A 22,152-nucleotide genomic window follows, 5' to 3' on the forward strand; every position below is an offset into this window, starting at 1 on the left:
TCTTTCTATCAGCTGTTTAAAAAGCTGAAAAGCTTGTGTGTATACCCAAGGTTTTAGGCTACAAATTTTTCACTCCTACTTTCACTCCTTTATTTTCTATGGTATAAAGGTGCAAGCCAAAAGCAGGAACTATATAAAATGCTTTCAGACCAGAAAGTTGTTCAAAGGAACTCTTATTTATTTTCCTTTAAACATAAGAGATTTGCATGATTAGAAAGGGGAATTTCAGAAGTGTTCTGGCATATTGAGTAAGTCACATATTAGACTAGGAAAATGTAGCTAGGATTCAGGTTTAAACGTGCTTTCTTTTTCCCCACAGATTCCTGGACTTGTGGATGACAAACAGGCAGATCATAATTTTTCTGGAGTTCTGTGTATTGGATCTTCTTTTCTCTACTTTTTTGGGGTCTTGATGTAAACATCTTATAATCGCTTTTGAAGACTGGAATGAAAGGGGGTGGGGATATAATTACCACTCTGGTGGGTGATAATAAAATTTCATTCATTTTCACCGGGCTGCTTTATGGTCCCTTTCCAAACTTGCTACTTTTCATGGTCATTAACAAGAACTGTCCAATTAGAAGCAGGTCTCAACGGAATATAACTGACTTTCTGAAAAGCATGTTTAGCTCCACAGTTCTTTTACATAGTTAGAAGTTTTTCGAGCAAGGATCGGAAGTAAGAATCGGAGACGACTGCACAATTACTGCTCAGATTTCTTACAAAATCAGACCCATCATGCTCAGTGGGGTTTGCTCCAAATCATATGCATATGGACTGCTGACATACTTAGCAATCCCTACTTGTACCTTTCTTCACTAGAGATGTATCTCATCATCCAGCCATAGTTGTTGCGATATAAAGCCTGTAATGAAATGAAGCCTGTCTTCACTGTTAACGTATGGGCCAAGCACTGGTTGGTTGACACGATAGATAAATCTCTGTAATGAGGAATGGTACTACCCTACTCCTGTGATAAATGGCCATGGAATGCGCGCGCACCCCCCACTTCTTGAGGTACAGAGTTATTTCCTGTAGATTGCGTCTTGTGAATTCCAGCCACCGCTGAATGCAGTATAGAACCACGAGTCGCGAGCGGAAGAACCGAATAAGCGAGTATCAGTCAAGATGGGCGTCGCAAACCCGACATTCACCAGCTGACCTACTAAGTCAAAAATACCACTCTAGCAGCCGATACGCCAAAAGACTAGCGTCCCAGCGATCCAAATTGTACTGAGAGAAGCCGGCGTGCGAAGCGCTCCCCGCGATTTCCACGTCACATAGAAACGTGTTTGGAAATTTTAGAGTGAGACTACGGTCTCTGACTATCGAGCATTGCCTTTCAGAAATCAAACGAAGAGAAGCCGTTTGTTATTTCGGAAAGTAGCTGCTGAAAAACGAATGTTTTTCATTACAACAGAAAGGCTCGGGGCAACGGGGCGGGGGCGGAAAGACAGAGCATCCCACGATGGGACAAAAATAGCGAATAGGGAAGACGAGCCAAATGAAGAACTGTGGGTGCAGAGCCGATTAACAAAACACGGGAGGAGGGAAACGCTCGAGGAGAACGACGGTTTGTATGCTTCTGGAGAAGCGAGATAATGGAAAACGGTTCGTTTGAGGGAGACTTAAGTATAGGTTGGAATGAAGGCAGAACACACACACCGTATTTAAAAAAGGAGACCCTGAGAGGCAATTCCGTGGGGGGAGGGGAGCGTGCTGGTGAGAGAAGAGGGAAAGTGCAGGGGGGCATATGGGAAAGGGGTACACTGCGTGACAATAGAGCGCGTGGGAGGGGAGACAAAGAAACAGTCCTTCTGGGGCTCTCGGGGATATGAGAGCAGAAGGAAAAACGTGGCGGCCAGAGAATGGTCTCACCTGGAGGGGGGAAAACGGCAGGAGGCATCTGCTCCCTTAGCAAGGAGAACAAGGATGACTTCTGCGGCATGGGCACTTTTGCCTCGCCATCATGGAGGCCGAGGGGCAGCTGCGAGCGGCACAGAAAGGTGCTGTGAGAAGGCGGGGGACGCATCTTGAGGCAAGAAGCGACCGCACTGCTGGGGCGAAAAGACAAGGCAGCCCGGGCGGCGAGTGCGGCGGTCTAGCGCTGGTGTCTGGCTGCGCCTGCTGCCGGAGCTTTGACAGCTTGGCTAAGCGGAGGGAAAGGAGCTTTATGGTAATTGCAGCTCTCCACTGGCCTTCTGGGTAGCGAGCCCAGCAGGGAGTCTGGAGGGGGCGGGAGACTTTCCTTTTTAACCTCTCTTGGTCAAAAGGGGAGCGGAGTCTCCTCAGGACGCCCTCAGGCGAAGAAGCAGGCAGGGCGTGTGGAAAGGGGGGCTTGCTAAGACCAGATCAGCCAAGAGAGAAAGAACGACAAGGAAACGGAGGGGGGCGGAGAAGTGGAGGAAGAATCAATTAAGAAGAGAAAGCGAAGAGCCTTGCAACAAGATAAAAGCGAGGCACTCGCGAGTGAGGGGAGAGAGATTCGCTGGGCGAGCACGGCGACGGCATTGCCTCTCCTGGCGGCGGCTCCCTGAGTGCTAAGCCCGGGGGTGGAGAGAGAAAGGGGCGGGGAGGAGGAGGAGGCCGTGCCGGGGGGGGGGGCAGCGTGCAGCAGACGGAGGCCGTTCTCCCAGCGGCAAGGTGAGGAAGAACGGCTTTCCCTGTGGATTAAATCCCCAGAGCCAGCCCAGCCACACACACGCACACTTGCAGCCGCAGCCAGGACACAGGCTCTCCGAAGGGAGGGGGAAAGGAGCCTGTAGGCGCCGCCAAGATCAGTCCCGGGAAACCACAGCAGCAACATGGCGTTACTAAAGCGGAGCCAGAGAGCAACTGGAGGGAGCCCGGCGGGTTGTTGAACTCAGCCGAGGGAAACGCTGGCATTCGGCCTCTCTCCGCCCACCCGGTCCCACCTGCCTCTGCCTAGTTGAGCCGGGGCCAGTTTTGTCAGTCTCTGGGGCAACTCCGGCCTCTCGTCTCCGAGGTCGTCAAACTTTTCTCGCTCACCTAGAAAACGGACGCGAGTCGCTGGAAAAGGAACAGGCGACGGCAGCGCTGGACTCTGTCCCCGGCAGCGTCTCTGGAGCGGAGACTAAGGTCAGTGATCTTCACATTGAATGCTCCTCGCGTTTCGCTGAAAGGCCGCGGCGGGCAAGCCACCCGAGGGACCCCAAGCCTGATTCGTCCGAAGAATTTGTCTTCTAGTTTAGACTTCTCGGCTTGTGCTAAAGTAAGACCGAGGCTAGGCGTTTTTTTTCCTTCCACACCAGGTGTGGCTGGGATGCGCATGAGAAGAAGAAGAAGAAAAAAAAAAAGACAGCGCGCGCCTTGCTTGAAGCCTGCCTTTCTAGGGCTGGGATTGTTGCCAGAATTTATTTCAACTTGAAAGGATCCGGAATCCCAGGAGGAAGGCGGAATAGAGAAGGCAGAGAGATTAGCAAATCCAGCGGTCGCAGCCAAATATCCCCTGGCTGAGAATTGCGGGTGGGGTACTCCGGGGACGGGTGTGTCGTGCGGGCTGGCTAGAAGTTTGGAAGCAGTTGGGCTGTGAAGCAGTGCGGGGGGGGGGGCGATGGAGAGACGTGAAAAGAGAAGCTGCCGCTCTCAGTCTGTCTGCTCCAGCAGGAAAGTGGGGGCAGGGAGGGAGACCTTACGGCGTCTCATTCTCTCTTATCTCTCCGATTTGGAAAGGCCTGTAAAAGCCCCACCTGGCAGCCGCCACTTTTCGGCTCCCAGGGGCAATGGGGAGTGTGGGTGGAGGAGAAAAACGCTCAGAGCTCGATCGAGGAAGCTCAGGGCCCCGGGAAGTGTTGCTGGAAAGGCTCATTGGTTCGTCCTTATAGATCGCTGAGCAGTGGACTAAAAAAGATGAGTGCCGGGAACTGAACAACGACGTGTGGCTGAGGAAAACGACTTCTGTATCTCAGTGGGTGTGCTTGTTTTCCTAGGGACTCTTTGAGAAAGCCTGCGGGGGCAGTGACTAGTTTTTTCACCGGTGGTTTTTGAGGCCACTGGAGGCTAAATTTGGTGGGGTGGGCAGGGGATATTCCAGTGGTAGTATTCCGGTTCAAAGGATGTGTGTGAAGAGCGTGGGGCCCAATAGAACAGTTGGGAATCTCGCGGGTCCGTCTCTTTCTTAACTTAAAAAGTTGTCTGGTAGTCCCCTGGGGCAGAGAAAGGGGCCAGCAAGATTGTTTGCAATCCCCCTCCTCACTTTCCCGTCGACTCCAGGGATGCCAGAGCACCGTGTCTGAGGCACGTAGCTCCTTTTTGTCTCGCCCAGCTGCTTCAGGGGCGATCTTTCGCTTGTGACGCTTCGCTCACCTTCCGTGCTGGCATGCTGGCTACATCTCAAACTCACAAGAGCGAGGTACGTCGGCGGCTCCAAAAATAGGGCTGGTTCGAGAAGAATGTCTTACCACCGCAATAGGATTTTGGCAAAAAAAAAATGCCTTTTATTTAATGGCGATCGCCCAGGAGCCTGTTTCCGCATTATTTTTCTAATGATCCTCCCTCTGGGGTTTCCGTCTGTTCTGAGGAAGCCTGTGGCTTTGTGTTTCCTTTCTCTGAAAAGGACGCTGACGGAAGGACGACCTGTGCCGAGTCCAGATCTGTCAAGGTTTTCTGAACTTTTGCCTGCTCGAGGCTCCTTGTGAAGGAGGCCCAGGGCAAAGGGATCCCTGAGCGGGGCCCCTCCAAGTCTATCTGCCGACCAAGATAAGAAGCGGGATTTCACCTCCCCCACTCTTACATGAAAAGGCCAAACGCCCTTACAGCCTTTCTCTGGGGCATTGGGGACAAGAGCCTACAGATCAAAAATCGCTGTCCTGGGGCATTAGGTATTCATCCTTGACAAATGGGTCCTCCTTTACCACCTTTCTAACCACTATTTATTCGCTCGCTGTCTGTAGCAACTTTGTTTTGGAAATACTGTAGTCGCACCAATAGGCTTGTCCCGCGATGCGATGCCCTCAAGATATGGATAACAATTTTCAAACCATTTCCCTTACAGCAAAGCAGTGGACCTGCTCTAGAGAACCAGGAGACTTGTGCTTATTCTCAGGTTTCTCTTCAACCCACTTTTACAAGTCATGTATGTGTTTCCGTGGATGGTGGTTTGTTTTCGTGGGAACAAGGGAACAAAACTCTTACTTGATTTTAAAAGGGCTGTAAAGAAGGGGGTTAATCTTTTTTCTCCCCCATATTCTCTCGAGCTGGACTTAAACTCGGGAGAGTTCTCGAAATTAGTAGTTGTGCGTATCTCCAAAGTATACTTGACAAAGGTGCACTGTATATTCCCCACCCATGGCAGAATTTGCCATCTAGTTCAGACCACACAAACTACCTTGTTTCGAAATAAGGATGGCGATCCCAGGAAACTGGATCTGTGGGCTAAGCCCCTTCGAGGCGCGGATTAAATTTGGGGATGCCTGGGAGGCCTAGATTCTAATCTATTCTTACCCCGGTTCACTCATTTGATTTATTATATTTGAATGAGCCCAACCTTCTCCCCGTAGGGTTACAGAATAGGAACAGAAAGGATGGAGCGTCTCTGGCGACTGTTAAAAAAAAGCGGGCAATATCCCATTTATCTGGCAGAAAGGTGGACATTTTCTAAGCATTCTGAATGGTCTGTGGGACTGGCAGGCAGACAATTTCTTTATCCCCCTTTCTTTCTCGAAGGTGAGATAGAACAATCGACATGGAAAAAAGAGAGGCTTTAGACCGGTATTGTTTTGACCGCCTATGATAGATCGGTCTAGACAGCCGTTCAGGCTCCTTCCGAGCGAAAGAACCGGAGCCTGAAAAGGGAGTGTGGGAGAGACGCAGAGAAAAAGGTCAGCACGTTATTCGGTGCTTGAGAATGGGTGTTGTTAACCCTTCACGGATCAGGGCACTAACTCAATTTTTGTGCGTTAAAGGAATAGACCAGGTTAGTCAGTGGCTATGGTCGTGTGCTTTCTTAGGGCAGATCATGGTGAACCCTTAAGTTGCTCACCCTTGTTATCTAAATGCCTTGTGAACATAATTTTCCCATCTCCTTTTCAAGGCGAGTGCCAGTGCTTTCCGTTCCCAAAAGTTTCCTCTTGTTTGGGAACTCCACTGAGCCCGCTTAACCCTATGTCCTGGTGGTGCAGAGCCAGACAAATACCGAGGAGGACTAGACAAGCCAGACGTGGAGGAGGGAGAATCAAGCTGGAGAACGACAGATCGCTTTTCCCCAGGATGGGAGTGTGTGCGTGTGTGCGCGCGCGCGCCTGACATGAAGGGACAAAGCTCAGCCGGAGAGGAGCTCTCCGGGCAAAGATCTTTCGGCAAACAACCTTCGGAGCAGAATCCAGTTTCCGTCTTCAACGGCGGTTGTGGGTGGGGTTTGGAAAGTAAGGAAACGCGTCGGTCAGGACTGACTTTGTTTCACACTGCTGCTGGGTTGGCTGGCTTCTTTATATTTGTTTCATACAACCGGACCAACCCAGGCATAAACTCACCCTCCGGTGCCTTGAGGCGCTTTAGACTTGCCTGCAGACTCAAGAGGTTCTGACTTTGCGAGCACGCCTCGATCTATGCTTTATTTTTTGAGATGGGGAAGGGGAAACGAGACTACGGCAACACTCTCGGAGGAATACAAACGCTCATCCTTTCCGATGAACCGTCCCTCCCCGCCCCCCGTCCTCCCCCCGTCCTCCCCCCGCCCTGCCTCAGGTCGCAGACCCTTTCTCAGCCCCCGGGAAAGCTGATTTGCTTTGGATTTGCCCTGCAGCGCGGATCAGCTTTTTTCTCTCTCTTTGTCTGGAGCGGAGACTCCCAGCGCTCCAGCCCTCTCAGGAAAGGTTCCCGATGAGGAGTCCACGCAAAGCCAAGCAGACAGCTCGGCTGTTCTTTGCACGTCACATCTATATACATCGGTAATTAGATGGAAGCACCGCCGGAAATGATAGATTGGCTGCATAGCTAATAGGGACGAGGACAAATAAAGCTTACAGCGTCTCTTCCCCCTCCCCCGAATAAGTGGGGCCCTGGAAATCAAGCCCAAGATCTGGAGCGAGAACTGAAATTACACGTCTTCTGTTTTACGGCTGTAATCAACCAAATAGATGAGAGTCTAGGTTGCTCCCCTGCTGCAAGCAGTTCTTGAACGTGTTTGCTGCAGGGAGGTGGGAGGAGGGAACTCGGGAGTCTTTTCAAAAACCCCTGGGTGTCTGCTAGCTAAATATATACACCTAGGAGAAAGGCGGGAGTACGAGAAAGAATCCGATCAATTAATGCAACCGCAGACCTGTGTCTTCATTCCCCAAACTCGCACTGAAGCCGAGATTAAGCGCCCTTATGGAAATTAATGGGTGTCGATGCAGAGACGTCAAGGAAGATTGCTCTAGCTCTGAGGTGCGGGAATAAAATACTAGCATTTTAGCATTTGGGGGCAGCCATCCAAAGTTACGGGCGTCTCGACTTGAACTGCAGCGACAGCCAGGAGTACCATCGACTTTAGGAGTTGGGACCGTCTGGAAGTTGTGTTCTGTTAGCTCCCTGCTACTTCGGGCTGTTCGATTGATCCCTTTCCTTCAAGCATGGTTCTTTGCATTTGTATAGCGCTTGACATGACTTTTACTCTAGAGAAATGTGGCCGTTTAAGCAACTCTTACTAACTACCAGCATCCAGTGACTTTATTGTGCTTAAAATAGCTCTTCCCTGCCCCCACACCTTTCTGCTTCTAATGTAAAACCCACTGTTGACATTACTGCAGGCTTCCTAGGCCCTATTCCCTCTTCCTATTCCAAAGCAGAAGGGTTGAAAAGAAACCCTGAGCGTTAGATGCAGGATTGATTTTTAAAAGATTTTTAATTGTATGTTTATTATTCTTTTTATAAATAACTCAAAGTTGCAAACATAATACTTCTTCCTCTTCCTATTTTCCTCACAACATCATCCCTTGCTTAGGCTGACAGAGAGTGACTGGCCCTTCATGTCTATGGAAGAATTAGAACTCACAATTTTTGAAGGGATTATCTGTTTCAGAAAATGTGGGCATAAGTCATTTTAATACTATTATTTGAAAGATAGTATCTATCAATTGCTATGTTTTGCTGTCAGTCATTAAAATCAAACAGAACAACAAATTCTTGTACAAATATATGTGAAACAAGATGGTTGATCCTCTTTCAAAATTTCTGGTTGAATTATTCTCACAGAGAACTAATCTCTCAGTCCAGCATTATTAGTTTGGAAAAGGGTGTTCTAACCTAGTTCAGAAAAGTTGTCTGCAATGAGGACAAATTAGACTAGTGTTATGCTCTGCCTGAGCTTAGAGGATGGGCGGAGTATGAAGGTGACAAATAAATGAAGCAATGTAAGATTGCTTATCAGTCTTAAAGTGCACACCTCAGAGCTGAAGTAAAAGGGTGTGTATGAAGTAAAAACACAGGAACTTTTTTTCCCCACAAGTGATGCATTATGTCATCTAACCAAACATTAGACTGTTCATTGATCCTTTCTGTTCTGGCCAGGGTTTCTAAGCTTTCAAGTTATACTCATGTTTATTAACTGGTATAAAAGGAAGGAAAGACCATAAACTTATTTTCCTTTGGTGGAGTTCCTACTTTACATTGCAAGAGTGACAAGATTTATAGGACATTAACACATACTCATTTTAGCTGCGTTTTGGGGGGGCACTCTGGGCTTTATAATTTGAGTCTATAGAGTGAGCTCATACTGCTGCTAAACCATGCTTAACCTTGGTTTATTGAATAGATTACAACTGGCTGGATTGGTTGCAATGCTGAGTCATAAACCATGGTTTACAAATCCAATGACTGAGTTGCTATAACATACCAAGCTACTACTTTATAGCTTAATATACTGGGTGAACATGGTCATAATATCACTGAGTTTAATGAAGCTTACTTACAGATGACTTGTGGTTTGTTCCTGGGGATTCACTTATACAAACTACTTTTATTATCTGACTGGGTGTTGAATATTAAAATTATGGAATGCCAGTCAATTGTGTTTATCTGTGAAAGCATGGCATGATTTAGTCCAATATGTTGTTAAATGATTCTCAGTTATCCAGGCAGAATTGTCTGGGAGTTGAGTCATGACAACTGGACTTCTTGTTGGTTCAATATGTCTCTTATTGGTTCAAAACATTTAGTTGGTTATCTAAGTAGCTTCTTCAGTCTGAGCAAATACCCTTATTTAGTCCAATGTGTAAATCCAGTTTTTGTGTGCCCTGTAGGGTTCTGCACTCAAAAAAGGACCTTATTTGTTAAGAGCTGATTTCAAGAACATTTTTGAAAATTATGTGAGAATTGATTGTGTTAAGTAGTTTGCTCAAGACCACTTACACAATAGCAGGGCACACATTCACTTTCAGTGCTTGATGTGCACAGGGAATATGTGCATAGGCATTCTTCTTCCCACCCCACCGTCTTCAGCAATCTAACCACTTAAATAGATCAGGCAGATTCTTTCCTGAGAACCTGATTAACATCCTTTTGCTGTATCAATGGATGGATGGCTGGGAGGATCGAATGCAAGGATTCTCTCTATATTGGAGTATGGAGCAGAGGGCTCATTTGCAGATGAGGGAGGGGGGGATTTCCTATATCCTCAGTGCTGACTTAATTTAATCCTCCTGTCTTTCCACCAAACAAGGCCTTAGTCCTGAATCTTTAGCAAGCTATGGAAGGGATCTTTCTAGGCAGAAGTAATGAATGTTTCACAAGGGTTCCTCTGGCCTGTACAGTGCCGGTCTTAATGGATGAGCTGACTTACCAGCAGAAAGCAAAGAGGCCACCAGCTTGTAGATGGCATTCCCTCCCACTTCTGAAAATTACATTCTCTTGAAGAAGTTCCTTCTCCCACATGTATTAGCTTGGTACACAAAGCATGTTTTTACTTTCCTTCCTTAAAAAATAAAAATAAAATTATAATAACAGAGAAACATATATAGAAGATTTTTGTCTTAAATGTATGAAGTATTGAATGCCAGGGTACAAGGATAATATCTTATTTCTTGAGCTTTATGCTTAAAGGTAAAGGTTCCCCTCACACATATGTGCTAGTCTTTCCTGACTCTAGGAGGTGGTGCTCATCTCCGTTTCAAAGCCAAAGAGCCAGCGCTGTCAGAAGACGTCTCCGTGGTCATGTGGTCAGCATGACTAAACGCCGAAGGCGCATGGAACCCAACCACAAAAGGTGGTTCCCATTTTTCTACTTGCATTTTTACATGCTTTCGAACTGCTAGGTTGGCGGAAACTGGCAGTATACCAAAATAAATACATAATTATATCAAATCCATTATACCCAATGTGACGCAATGTGCTAGGAAAAGGTTGCATAGAAGATGATCCTTCAGCAGCATGAAATATAAATTTGTGATATGCAAGACGGTTTTGAGCATAATTTCACTATGCACCACAAGCTCCTGACAGTATTTTGTAGAAGATGGACAATGATCAATTTACATTGACCTGGGGCTTGGTAAGCTTTTAGATGGTAATTGCCATATTGATTTGCATGTCAAAAAGAGGGAAATCTGCTAAAATTAAATACTGCAAGCTAAATTAAACTAGATTTAATGTTGAGGTACAAATGCTGAAAGACCTGTTAACTCAATCTGCTGGTCTTCAGTTTTCAGAATTATAAAACTTGAAGGAGGAGGTGGATGGCTCTCCCATTGCCTTGAAAATTACCTTGCACAACTCTACAAAGACTAGAAATTTATGGTTACTCCATAATCATTGTCCAGTGTGTGTGACCATGTATTAATTGAAAGGAAATGCTAAAATGTTCTTGTTTCTAGAAGACAAGTGCTGGGTTTTAATTTAATAAGGGAATAAAAAAAAGATTCTGGCAGCATCAGCAGCCCTGGAAACTAGTACAGAGAGTTGAGTGAAGTTAGAAGACCATTGGGGAGATTTATGGTTTTGCACCATACCACATTTCCTCATAGGAAAGCCTTCTGCACATTTTGAATTTATCTAATTTAATAGTGGCCAGAAAGAAAGAGAAAGAAACCCATTTTCTCCTAGCCTGTTTCTTGCACCTATTTAAAAGTCATGCAAAGTAATATCCTGTAAGAGAGTCTACTCTTTGTATTAGAAGCCTCTGCTTGCAAATGTTTCTACTGAAACATATTATGAAAATTAGCGCCACAATGACATTTCCTCCCAATGAACTGTGCACAGGATTGCACCCTTTATGTCTAATTGTGATAGACATAGCTATGGCTATCATCCTATGCAGAACTGTTTGAACAAACATGAGTGAATACAAAATGACTGGCTTTTGAGTAAATGTTTTCTAGGGTGGTAAAAAAATCTCTTCTCCATCAAAGATAGAGAAAGGGCATTTTACATGCAGCACTAGATCATAAAACACATTTCTTGGAAATAAAGTTAGAAGCTACTGTTCAAGTCTAATATGTTGATTTAGTACCAATACTTTGACTTTTGTAGTCATTTGAAAATATTTTGTTATTTTGAAGTTATATAGCTATCACAAAGATTCTTTGTTAGTTAAAGTTGCGTAAGATGGTTTACTGGTATATGTATGTATATGTATGTATGTGTGTGTGTGTGTGTGTGTGTGTGTATCTCACTGGTGCAGTTACACCCGTAGTAAACTCTGGGTTTAACTGCACCAATAAGAAATCATCAGACTGCAGCATTTCAGCAAAGCAATACCTAGCTACATTTATTTCAAAAGAAACAGATGTTTAACTAGGGCACAGCTCCAGTGATTATGAATAAAATCAATTTCTCACAGAGAAATACAACTGCAATTGAACAGTTTTAGATTTAGTTTTTAGAAGTTTCTGAAAGTGAAAAAAAGTTGTTTTTCATTAGACAAGGTGTCCCTAATCAGTGGGCCATGGCCCACTGTTCAGAATTGGACCGCACAACTGGTAGGTTAGAATCTGTGTGCATCCATAGCTCCACATGCACGAGCGGCAGGCACTCACACCCATGCACACAGCTCCATTTGTGTGAGCAGCATTTATGAGCATCTAGTTTGTGTACATGGAACTGCGCACACCTGCACATGCCTACCACTCACACAAAGCCATCCTGTCTTGCTCCCCTCCAGGCCACCAAGCTGGAAAAGTTGCAGACTGCTGCATTAGACTACACCATTTCATTAAATATATTGTATACAGGTAGTTCTTGACTTACGACAGTTCATCAATGACCATTGGTAATTATAATGGTGTTGAGGAAAATGAATTATGACTGTCCAAAGTTACTCCTGTTGCAACACCCCCGTTTGGCAATCTGTCCACCCTTATGGCTGACCACAGGGACGGAGCAGTCCCCCCATATCCCCCCTGATCCTGCTCCACTGGGCCCCTCCAGTCCTTGGGCCTGCTTGCTGGGTTCCATACCCTCCTTCCTATCACCCATCATGGCTTGGTCACTTACTTTTTCCTTAGATTTTCTGTCACATGGTCTTCCTACATGGAGATTGCACTTGAAAAGGAGAGCTGGCTGATCTGTTCCTCAGCCTCCCTATACAGTATGGAGGCTATGTTGTCCAGGATGTTGTTCAAAATGGCCACAATTATACTCTCAAACTGGGTTCCACTTCCGGGACAGAGCCATTTGACCTCTGTAGAAGGCCATGTGGCAGATTGACTGCTTTTCAAAGGAGATCTATGAAAAAGACAAGTGACTGTGCCATGACAGGAAGTGGGGGCAAGGGTGTAAGACCCAGTGGGGTGGTAAGCAGGTGCAAGGCCTGCAAAGACGTGTGAGGTGGCAAGTGGAGGCCCAGGCCAGTCTGCAGCACTTCCCCAGCTCACATTGGCCTGCCCAAGGGTTCCAAGGCCTTCCTCACACCAAGGCACTCCGTGCTCTGCTTAATAACCTGCAATGTCTCTTAACAACCACAATGGGGGAAGCATAGATTGTGATCATTAAGCAAAGCAATCACATGGATGCCTCCCACCTTTATTTAGAACCATAACAGACATATTCATTTACATCTGTAAATTGAGCACCTCCTGTAATGAGATAGCTAGAGAGAAACATACTTTTCTGGAAATAAGCTGTACCTGCAAACTCATGTTTGCTTCCTTAGAAGTAAGTTCAATTAAAATTCTAGGAGACTGTTAGGAAGAACAGCTTCATTCTAAGAAATGTGTGTTTTTAAAAACATGATCACTTATAATAATCTGAATAGATAACACTGAAGTTATTGAAAGTATACGACCTAGATTTATGGAAATATAGGTAGTCCTTGATGTACGACCTAAGCCCAAAATCTCTCTTGCTAGATGAGACAGTTGTTAAGTGAGATTTGTCTCATTTTATGACCTTTCTTGCCACAGTTTTTAAGTGAATTACTGCAGTTGTTAAATTAGTAACGTGGTTGTTAAGTCAATCTGGCTTCCCCATTCACTTTGCTTATCAGAATGTCACAAAAGGTGATCACATGGCCCCAGGCCACTGCAGCAGTCATAAATAGGAGTCAGTTGCCTAGCATCTGAATTTTGATTATGGAGATGCTGCAATGGTTGTAAGTGTGAAAAATGGTCAAAGTCATTTTTTTCAGTGTCTTCAAACTGTCATAAAATGAACTGTTGTAAGTTGAAGACTATCTGTTTGTCACATTGCAAGAACAAAAAATCTGAAGACAATTAGAATTTAAACATTATACATCAGTACAAAGACAAGATATTATATACACTATTTGTATCAAGATTATAGCTTAATCCCTGGTGTGCAGACTCAGGACTCAAATTTCATACAATCCTTTTTTTCCCGGGAAATCAACAGATTGTTGCCCTGAAAAAATCTAGAAAGAGATTTTTAGATCCAGCTTCTCAAGCATCTGGTGTTTAGTAGAATATTTTAAAAAGCAATTTAAACAAGTTGCTTCCACACATTAAATACATCTTATGAAATATGGCAAAAAAGTTTTACACATTTCAGAGTAATGGTTTTCACACAATTAAAATTCTATGCAATTGAGATTTCTGTAAACACAACTGTATTAATGGAGCATTCTCATGAGAATAGTAGGAAAGTGGATCAACTGGTAACACCAGGAGTGAAGTGAAGCTCCATAGAATGGTATTGTTCCACATATACACATTGTGTTAGCCAGTTTAGATAGTACGCATATACTAACGTGAGCATACTTATATATCATTTTCCAAATAAAACAAAATCACAAATTGTATACAAAATCACAAATTGTATACATGAAATTGAAGTGATTTTGCACACTGGCTGACTTGGCTTTATCACTGAATTGTCTGCTATGATCCTAATATCTCTTTCCTGGTTGATTGTCAGATTGCCATAATTATACGCAATTATGATTTTTATTCTAAGTGTTTTGCATTTATTTGTAAAGTTTATTGATTTATATTGAATTTTCTTCTCCATTTTGTTACCTATTTATGCATATTGGACAGGTTCCTCAGGTTGTCTTAACTGATTATTAGATTTTAACTATAGCATGATAGGTAAGGTATATGGTTACAGCATTATTTTTCCTGGGCTTCATATAAAGTATGAATATTTTAAATGGCCCCATTTCATACTATTTTTATCTGAGAATGTTTAATCCTAGGTAAGATTTCACCAACTATTAATCCTACAAAATACTTATATTTTTATCTGATGATTGTTAAGTTTATTTAAAGAGTCATTGGTGTGTAAATTCATCAAATAGCATATAATCTTTATATCTGATTATTTCTATTCACTTAATAAATGTTCAAATAAATGCTTGACAGGATAGGACTTTTCATTGCAGAAATCATGTCAGCCTGTCACTAGCAGCACATTTTCTTTAGCAAGTCTTGTCTGACTGTCCTAAGTTGGTATAAGCTTCTTACCAAAAATTTGGAACAGATTTCTAATTTAATACAATTCAATCCAAAAAATGTATCTTTGTAATTATGTAACAATGTCCTTCATAAAGTTAATAACAAAGTTATATTCTTTGGATTGCACGATCCCTTACAATTGTATTAGATTAGAAATCTCTTTCCAGCTTCTGGTAAGAAATACACCTAGATCCTCATAAGAGCTTGTGGAATAGAATGAACTTGCTAAAGCAGCTCAAGCATTTCCTTTTTATGTAAATTCTTTTGGTAACACTTCATCATCAAAGATGGCCCATTTTAATATAAGTATAAAGAGGAAATTGTATATTTTTTTGTATAAATTAATTGTATAAATTTTGTATAAAATGACACAAGTAATAACATTAAAAACCAACAAACAATAAAATCAAAATAATGATTAGTTTGATAACATCTCAGAAATTGCTCTTTCCCTCTTCTGTCCAAAATTAGAGATGGATATTTATTAAATATTTTCCATGGTAAACTTATTTAGGCTAGGTTCATATAATATGCTAAACTATAATGGAGTTCAACTTTGGCTTATTATTTTTTGAAGTCATCTGTTTTTGCTAATGATAAGCCAATACAATGGTATGTTAATTCTTGATTAAACATATCAGAGATAAGCAAACCATGATTGAGAACAATGTTTAGATCAATGTGCGAACTGCTACCAGTTCACTTGCTCGCGTGCTTTGCTTGTGCATGCACAGTTTGCTGTAAATGGTTGTGTGCATGCACAAAGACCATTAAAAGCTAATAAACAAGATGCCAGCAATGCCAATGGAGACCAGGGAACTGGTTCAGGGGCATGGCCAGCCTGGATCACTGCCGGTTCTGTGACCTAGGCCAGATTATTACTACCAGTTCGGCCAAACTGGGCCGAACCGTGAGCAACCCACCTCTGGTGTAGATTAGATCATATACTTCATAACATTTATTATAATTTCTTCTTTTGAATTTTTGCTATATAAAGTTCTAAGTCAGTGAACTGAAGACAACTCATTTACCTCAGGAAGACTTCCCACTAAAATACATTGAATTGCACTCCCCCCCCCCCCCCCCCCGATTTCCAACATATGTAGTGCACCCAGTGCACTGATATATGCTGGATTACTTTTATGTTTTTAGACATTTGCTTCTGAGGAACTGTTCTTGCTTGCCTTAAATGCATTTTGATTTGGAGTTGAATTGTTAGCTTTATATTCCTGATTAGGACAAATGATTTAAAAAAAAACATTTTCATCTTTCTTTCTCTGATACTGCTGACATTTCCTTAGATGTTTGGAATTCTTTCTAATCTTTGGCAGGAATAGTGGCTGGATAACATTGGATACAAACTACATTACACTGTAGGGTAATGTGCTGTGTATCAGCTTGGCTGACATGCGTTTGCTCAGTGTTGCCAGAAAATCAGCTTAAATTTAGTTAACCACAAATGCCTTGTGCAAATGTAGAGTTGGTAACCTTGTAGATCAAATTAAGTACAATTTACTCTAGTTTGGTTTTTTAGAAACTTGTCTACAATTGTCTGTGTCCATACTTGCTAATATGCCTCAATAAACTCAGAACTTACTTTCAAACTGGACTATCTCATGTTTAGAAAGCTGGAAGGGAAAATAGTAAAAATAAATTTACTAAAATGTGTTTGGTAGAGAAAGAAGGAGACAGAGTGTTTCAAAAATATTTGTGTGCAGTGAAATATATTTTTGAAAATAAGAATTTGAAACATTAAGAACAAGTGGCTAATTTGAAAGTCACAATTGGGTGATTAAGCTCCCCTGAAATGCAGAATCTATAGTTGCAATGAAAAACCAAATGTAGGAGCTTAAAAGTGCTTAAGTAATTGGCAAAGCTTTCTTTTTCAAATTCCAGTTTCCTTAGTGCTTTCAGTGAGCCTAGGGCTGAAATTCTGTTGAACCAGGGATTGTTAAGTTTAGAAACACATTAAAACAGCAAAACAAAAGACAGAAGAGTTATAAGGCATCCCTTCAAGTTTAGTAATCCTCAGAGCAGGAAGTGACTGTCTCCATTCCCTCTTTCAGTCGCAGTTCCTCTGATCTCATTGATCTCATTTTTCCTCTGGTTGCTTCTTGGTCCAGTGCATCGTGTGGCTGCGGGTTCCGTTTGGTCTTACCCAAGAACCTGCACCCCTTCCTGCCAGCTACTTCCTAATCATTTCTGGAGACACAGCAGACATGCTCTTAAAGGAACAAAACATTGCTTTGGAGTAGAATAGTACTTGGTCAATCTTGCTAGCTCTGCTTTGAGTGCTATATAGAATTGAATCATCTTTGGATCTGTGCCACTTGTATTGTGGGGCAAAAGCAGATGACCAATTCATTCAGTAATGATGGGGGATTGATCTGAGTGGAGCAAATTTTACATATTTCTCATAGATCCTGTGTATTTCTGATTCCAGATGCTATAAGGTGTTGAGTGTCCCCAACCTAGGAGTATCTGATTGTAACACATTGAAAAGTACTGAGCTCAAAGAGGCTTCTTATCAAGGAAGGATAGCTGGGAATTGCCTTAAGAGATAGCTTCTTTGCAAATGAACAAATTATGAAGTAGCTGTGTCTGCTTTGAAATACTGCTTTAATCATTCTGAGAAGCAAGAACCTGGAGAAACTGCCTAGTGCAGCTATTTTAAGGAGGTTGTTTTTTTAAAAAATTTTTTTTAGCAAGAATATGTCCCCAATCAGATTTGGTTCTTCTTTTCTAATCAGGCAATATTATACCTTTTGATATACATGTTGATAACAAAGGTTGGGGGGGGGGAAGACTCATGGAGGTAGGTATAAACTTGTGAGCTCAGGTTTCCTACTGAGCTCCAGAAGGAAAAAGTTAGCATTTGATTGAAGCTACACTTGGTTCCCAGTCTAGAAATACAAGAGTGCTGTCTGTCTGTCTGTCTGTCTGTCTGTCTGTCTGTCTGTCCGTCCTTCCTTCCCTTCCTTTACTTTCTCTTCCTCTAAATCCTTTGTGCTGAAAGAGATTTGCAAAGCATGAATTGCTATTCCATCTTAAAAGGATGTGTTGTGGCCTGCTGACTTAGTTAGCAAGAGTTGGTGGGTTTTTTAGTACTCACATACACATAACTTTCATGGTAGAGGCATTTGCTAGCTTGGTTGAGACAATGGTTATGACTGACCATAGAAGGCTCAACAGCTTCAATATCTGGACTCTTTTACTGGGGAATTTGGCTAGAAAGTTGAGATAAATGCAGCCTGTTAGTTAGAAAGTCTACAGGTGGAAATTAGGAAATATTTTATCTTTCTTGTTAATTGGATTAGAGATGCTTGCCTCATCCAACGCCATTGTTTCAAATGGTTTCATGTGATTTTTTGTGTGTATTTACCTGGAAGTAAGTTTTCTTGAACACACCAGTTTGGCCCCTTGGAAGTGAGACATTGCTGACAATAGGATATTTAGCAGAATTTTTGCTTGCTTTGAATATCCCCTAAGTTTTTACAGGTATTGATAAATGTGACTGTGGGCACATCAATAGCTTGTTTGTAGCTACTCAAAAATAAATCTAACTTATAGATAAATATAGTATCATTCTGTCCTTTTTGCTATACCAGTTACATAGAAATAACTAGAGTAGTCTTATTCAATCGGATATACTCTAGGTATGTTATCCATTCTCATAACCAGCAAAAGGGATAATGGCAGTTAAAGTACCCTTTAGTTTGAAGGGGCACCAGGTTAGGGAAGATTGATGAACAGAACCAAGCCATTTGTTCCTAAGGTACTATTTGATTGTAATCCTATATTACATAGTAGTATTTAACTTAGCAATCATTTTACATACATGTAGCTCAGTACAACCTTATTCATGTATAAGATTTACTTTTAATTTTTTTGCTTCCATTTTAACCATATTGCTGATAGGCTTTTTAAAGAACACATGGATATAAACAAAATAATAATCTAATAAAAGGGCTACTTACAGTTTAGGCATGTTCTTCTGGAGCTGGACCTGCCAATGCAAAAGCACAAAAAATAACCCTTTTCTTATAAATAACTAAATTTCAACACTGAGTCACACTATGTGGATTTAGGGCCACAAATTAAGTTTTGTAGCAGTTGGTGTCTCCTAATAGGCATTCTTTGAGACTTGGCTTCATAGTTCTAGCACCTGACCTCCTTCCTAGTCCAGATGTATTTACAGTCAACTTAAAGGCAGATTTTAAAAAATGGCTTAGTGAAAAGGACTACTTTCACCGAACTTACAGATCTTGCATGGAACAGTTCTGCATACAAAAGGCAGGCTTAGCTGAACTGATACTTATGCCCAAAGGACATAGCACATAGATATTTAGTGCTCCCTTCAGTGCTTCCCATGTGTGGCAAAAGAATTTTATTTTTCCATGTCCCAAAAGGAGTAGTAGTAGGAATAAATTTTACAGTTAAAATCCATCCTACTTAGATCATTCTTGTGAAATGGAATGCTCCTGGTTTGATTCAGGCCACCACAGCCATCCTCCATGGATATAAGAAATCTTATTATGTCTTTTGTTGCTATAACCCCTGAGTAATCATAGACTCATAGAGCTAGCGGTCTTCTAGTCCAACCCCATGCCCAAGGAAGTCCTTATGCCATCTCAGACAAATAATTGTCCAATCTTTTCTTGAAAATCTCCAACAATTGAGCACCCATTCTGGAAGGCAATCTGTTCCATTCATTAATTGCTCTCACCTTCAGGAAATTCCTTAGTTTCAGATAGAATCTCTCTTTAACAAGTTTCTATCTCATGCTTCTTGTTCTGCCTTCAGGTGTTTTGGAGAATAAGTCAACCCCCACATCTCTATGATTGCTCCTTAAGTACTGGAAGAGAGCTATTGTCACCTTTAATCTTACCCTAATCCGTGATGGCAAACCTTTGGCATGTGTGCCAGAGGTGGCACACCAAGCCCTCTATGTGGGTGCTTGTGTCATTGCCAGCTGCTTTTCTGGGTTCTGCCATACACATGCGCACCGGACAGCTGCTCCCTTCTGGGTTCTGGTGCATGCATGCACATTGGCCAGCTGCTCTCTTCCTAGTTCCTGTGCACTGGCATGGGCATGCATGCTCCAGTTTTGGCACTTGGTGCTGAAAAGGTTAACCAAGGTTAACTGTCCTAGATGCACATAGCTATCTTAACCATTCATCATTGTATGGTTTACTCTACAGGCCTATTATCATCTTTGTTGATCCTCTCTGCACTTTCCAGAAACTCAGCATCTTTTTTGTATTGTGGTGACCAGAACTGGGCACAGTATTCCAAGCTTGATCCCAGAAGTGTAGTATAGAGCAGCGCTATCACTTCTGTAAGCTTGATACTATCCCTCTGTTGATGTAATCAAAGACTATATTGGGGTTTTTTTTTGGCACTGCCGCGCACTGAGTTGGTTCATACTTAAATGGTGGTCCAGTAGGAGACTTAGATCTCTCTTATGCTTCCTATTGTTGAACTAGGTATATCAGCTAGTATATTAGTATATAGCTAGCAGTAGTAATCAAGGGCCTGCGACCTGAGGATAGCTTAGATTTAATGGAGACTCCAGTGAACTCTTTCAAGTAAACACTGCATGAGATTTCACACTTAAGAATGTAGATAGCATCTAAATGTGTTGGGATGAATTTCCAGCCAGCACAACCGAGGCCACTAAGGCTCATTAACCCAGCCCCTTTGTTTAGCAAGATGGAGCTACCTTGTTTCAGGCAGAATTATATAGGGAACGACTCTTCCCCTTGCTCCGTATTCAGGCTATGCTCGCTCTTCCGTGCTAGGCCATGTAGTAAGCAAAAGCAGGATTTCTGCAACTCGCTAACTCCAGCCCACCACCTTCAAGTGTAGCTTGCTGTAATATCAACAGTTCCCTCCGTCTGAAGAGAACGGAAAATTCTTTCGAAAAGGAATTTGGCCATAGACGGCAGCTCCTTTTCTCATCTCTGGCGAACCGGCAAACGACTTGAGCTGGAAGATCGCCGAATTGGCGCCTGATCTCCACAGTGGGAGGCCTTGGCGAAGATTTCCTCATCCCTCCTTCAGGCGCAGCGAGGACGCGGGCCCGTCAGCGGTAAAAGCCCTTATCGTCCTGGCAGCTTTCTTGAAGCCCCTCGGGAGTCTCAGCTCTGTCTTATCGCCTGGGTAAACGGAGGGGGCCTTGAAGGACCAGTGGCAACGGCCAAGCTGGAAGTGGCTGCGCAGCACAGCTCTCATTCCTTGCTTCGTACTCTCCTCCCCCCAGCGCGCCGCTCGCAACCGTCACTAGCGGCGAAACGTCTCCTCCGGAACAAGAGGTCCGGGGCTTCTTGGGGACCCGAGGTCGGAGCACGACCTTGTCAGCGTGTCTGGCTGAGACTGAACCCAGGAGAGGCGAAGCTAACACAGTTGGGCGTGGGGGGGGGCGCACTAGATGGCGGACCTGCCCGCGCTTTTCCGGGAGGAAAGGTCCTACCGCGGGCGGAGCGAGTGGGCGGACGGCCTCCCTCTGCGTAGAAGGAAAGCTTTTTGTTTTTTATTTAAGAAAAAAAACCGCTCCTAGATTGACAGGGAAGGTTCATGGAATGATGGATCAGCTGACACAAACAGCTCCCTGGCTTCCCGGGCGAGAAGCTAAGAGAGGGGGCTCCTTGTTTTGAGTAAACCAGCTGCAAGAGATGCTAAAGCGACCGAGGCAGACACAATGCTGCTGTTGTTGGCTTGATCTCTAGCTGGGGATTGTTAGTCTGGATTTAACTATGTGGTATGGGGAGGCGGGCGAAAGAAGGGGGGGTGCGAAGGCTGTTTACAGCTAGTGCAAATAATGTGACAGCTGTTGGGAGCGCGAGCAGCCAGCGCCTCTCCGTCTTTTACACAAAGCTCTCACTATGGCGAGAGGGAGGAGGGAGAGAGGAAGCTAAATGGGGGTTGGTGGCAGGGGACGACAGCTTCGTTCCGGTTCTTGCAGAGAGCACACCCGACAAAGGCGGCGTCCTCTTCCTGCTTCTTTAGGGCAGGCTCAACAGATTTGAAAGGTTCCTTGGAAGTGGGATGGGTTGTTTTCTTTTTATGAGGAGGGGGTGGGGGAGGGAGAAGAAAACCATCTCTCTTCCATTCTTTGAGTTAGAAACTTGAAGAATAGGTTGAGAAGAAAATGCACAGAAATTCTGTGAACTTTATTCCGCAGTTACCTGTGTTTTAGGACAGAAGATTTAAATTATTGGGAAATGTCTTCTTACATTGTATAAAAGAGGATAGGTATATTATTTTAAAATTCTTCTGCAAGTTATCCTACATATTACTTAATTTAGTT

The 22,152-nt window shown here is 43.3% G+C and overlaps 1 protein-coding gene across 6 annotated transcripts in view; it reads left to right on the forward strand.

Annotated features, from left to right (window-relative positions):
* The first annotated feature begins 2,601 nt into the window (after positions 1–2,601).
* The window catches only part of BCOR (BCL6 corepressor), a 115,923-nt gene continuing 96,372 nt past the window's right edge, over positions 2,602–22,152 (forward strand). For all 6 annotated transcript variants that reach the window (XM_032219181.1, XM_032219180.1, XM_032219184.1 and 3 more), the window contains exon 1: positions 2,602–3,099. The gene's annotated coding sequence lies outside the window, so the exon portion shown is untranslated. The remainder of the gene's footprint in view (positions 3,100–22,152) is intronic.

This window comes from Thamnophis elegans, chromosome 6, assembly GCF_009769535.1.
Source record: "Thamnophis elegans isolate rThaEle1 chromosome 6, rThaEle1.pri, whole genome shotgun sequence".
Taxonomy (NCBI): Eukaryota; Metazoa; Chordata; class Lepidosauria; order Squamata; family Colubridae; genus Thamnophis; species Thamnophis elegans.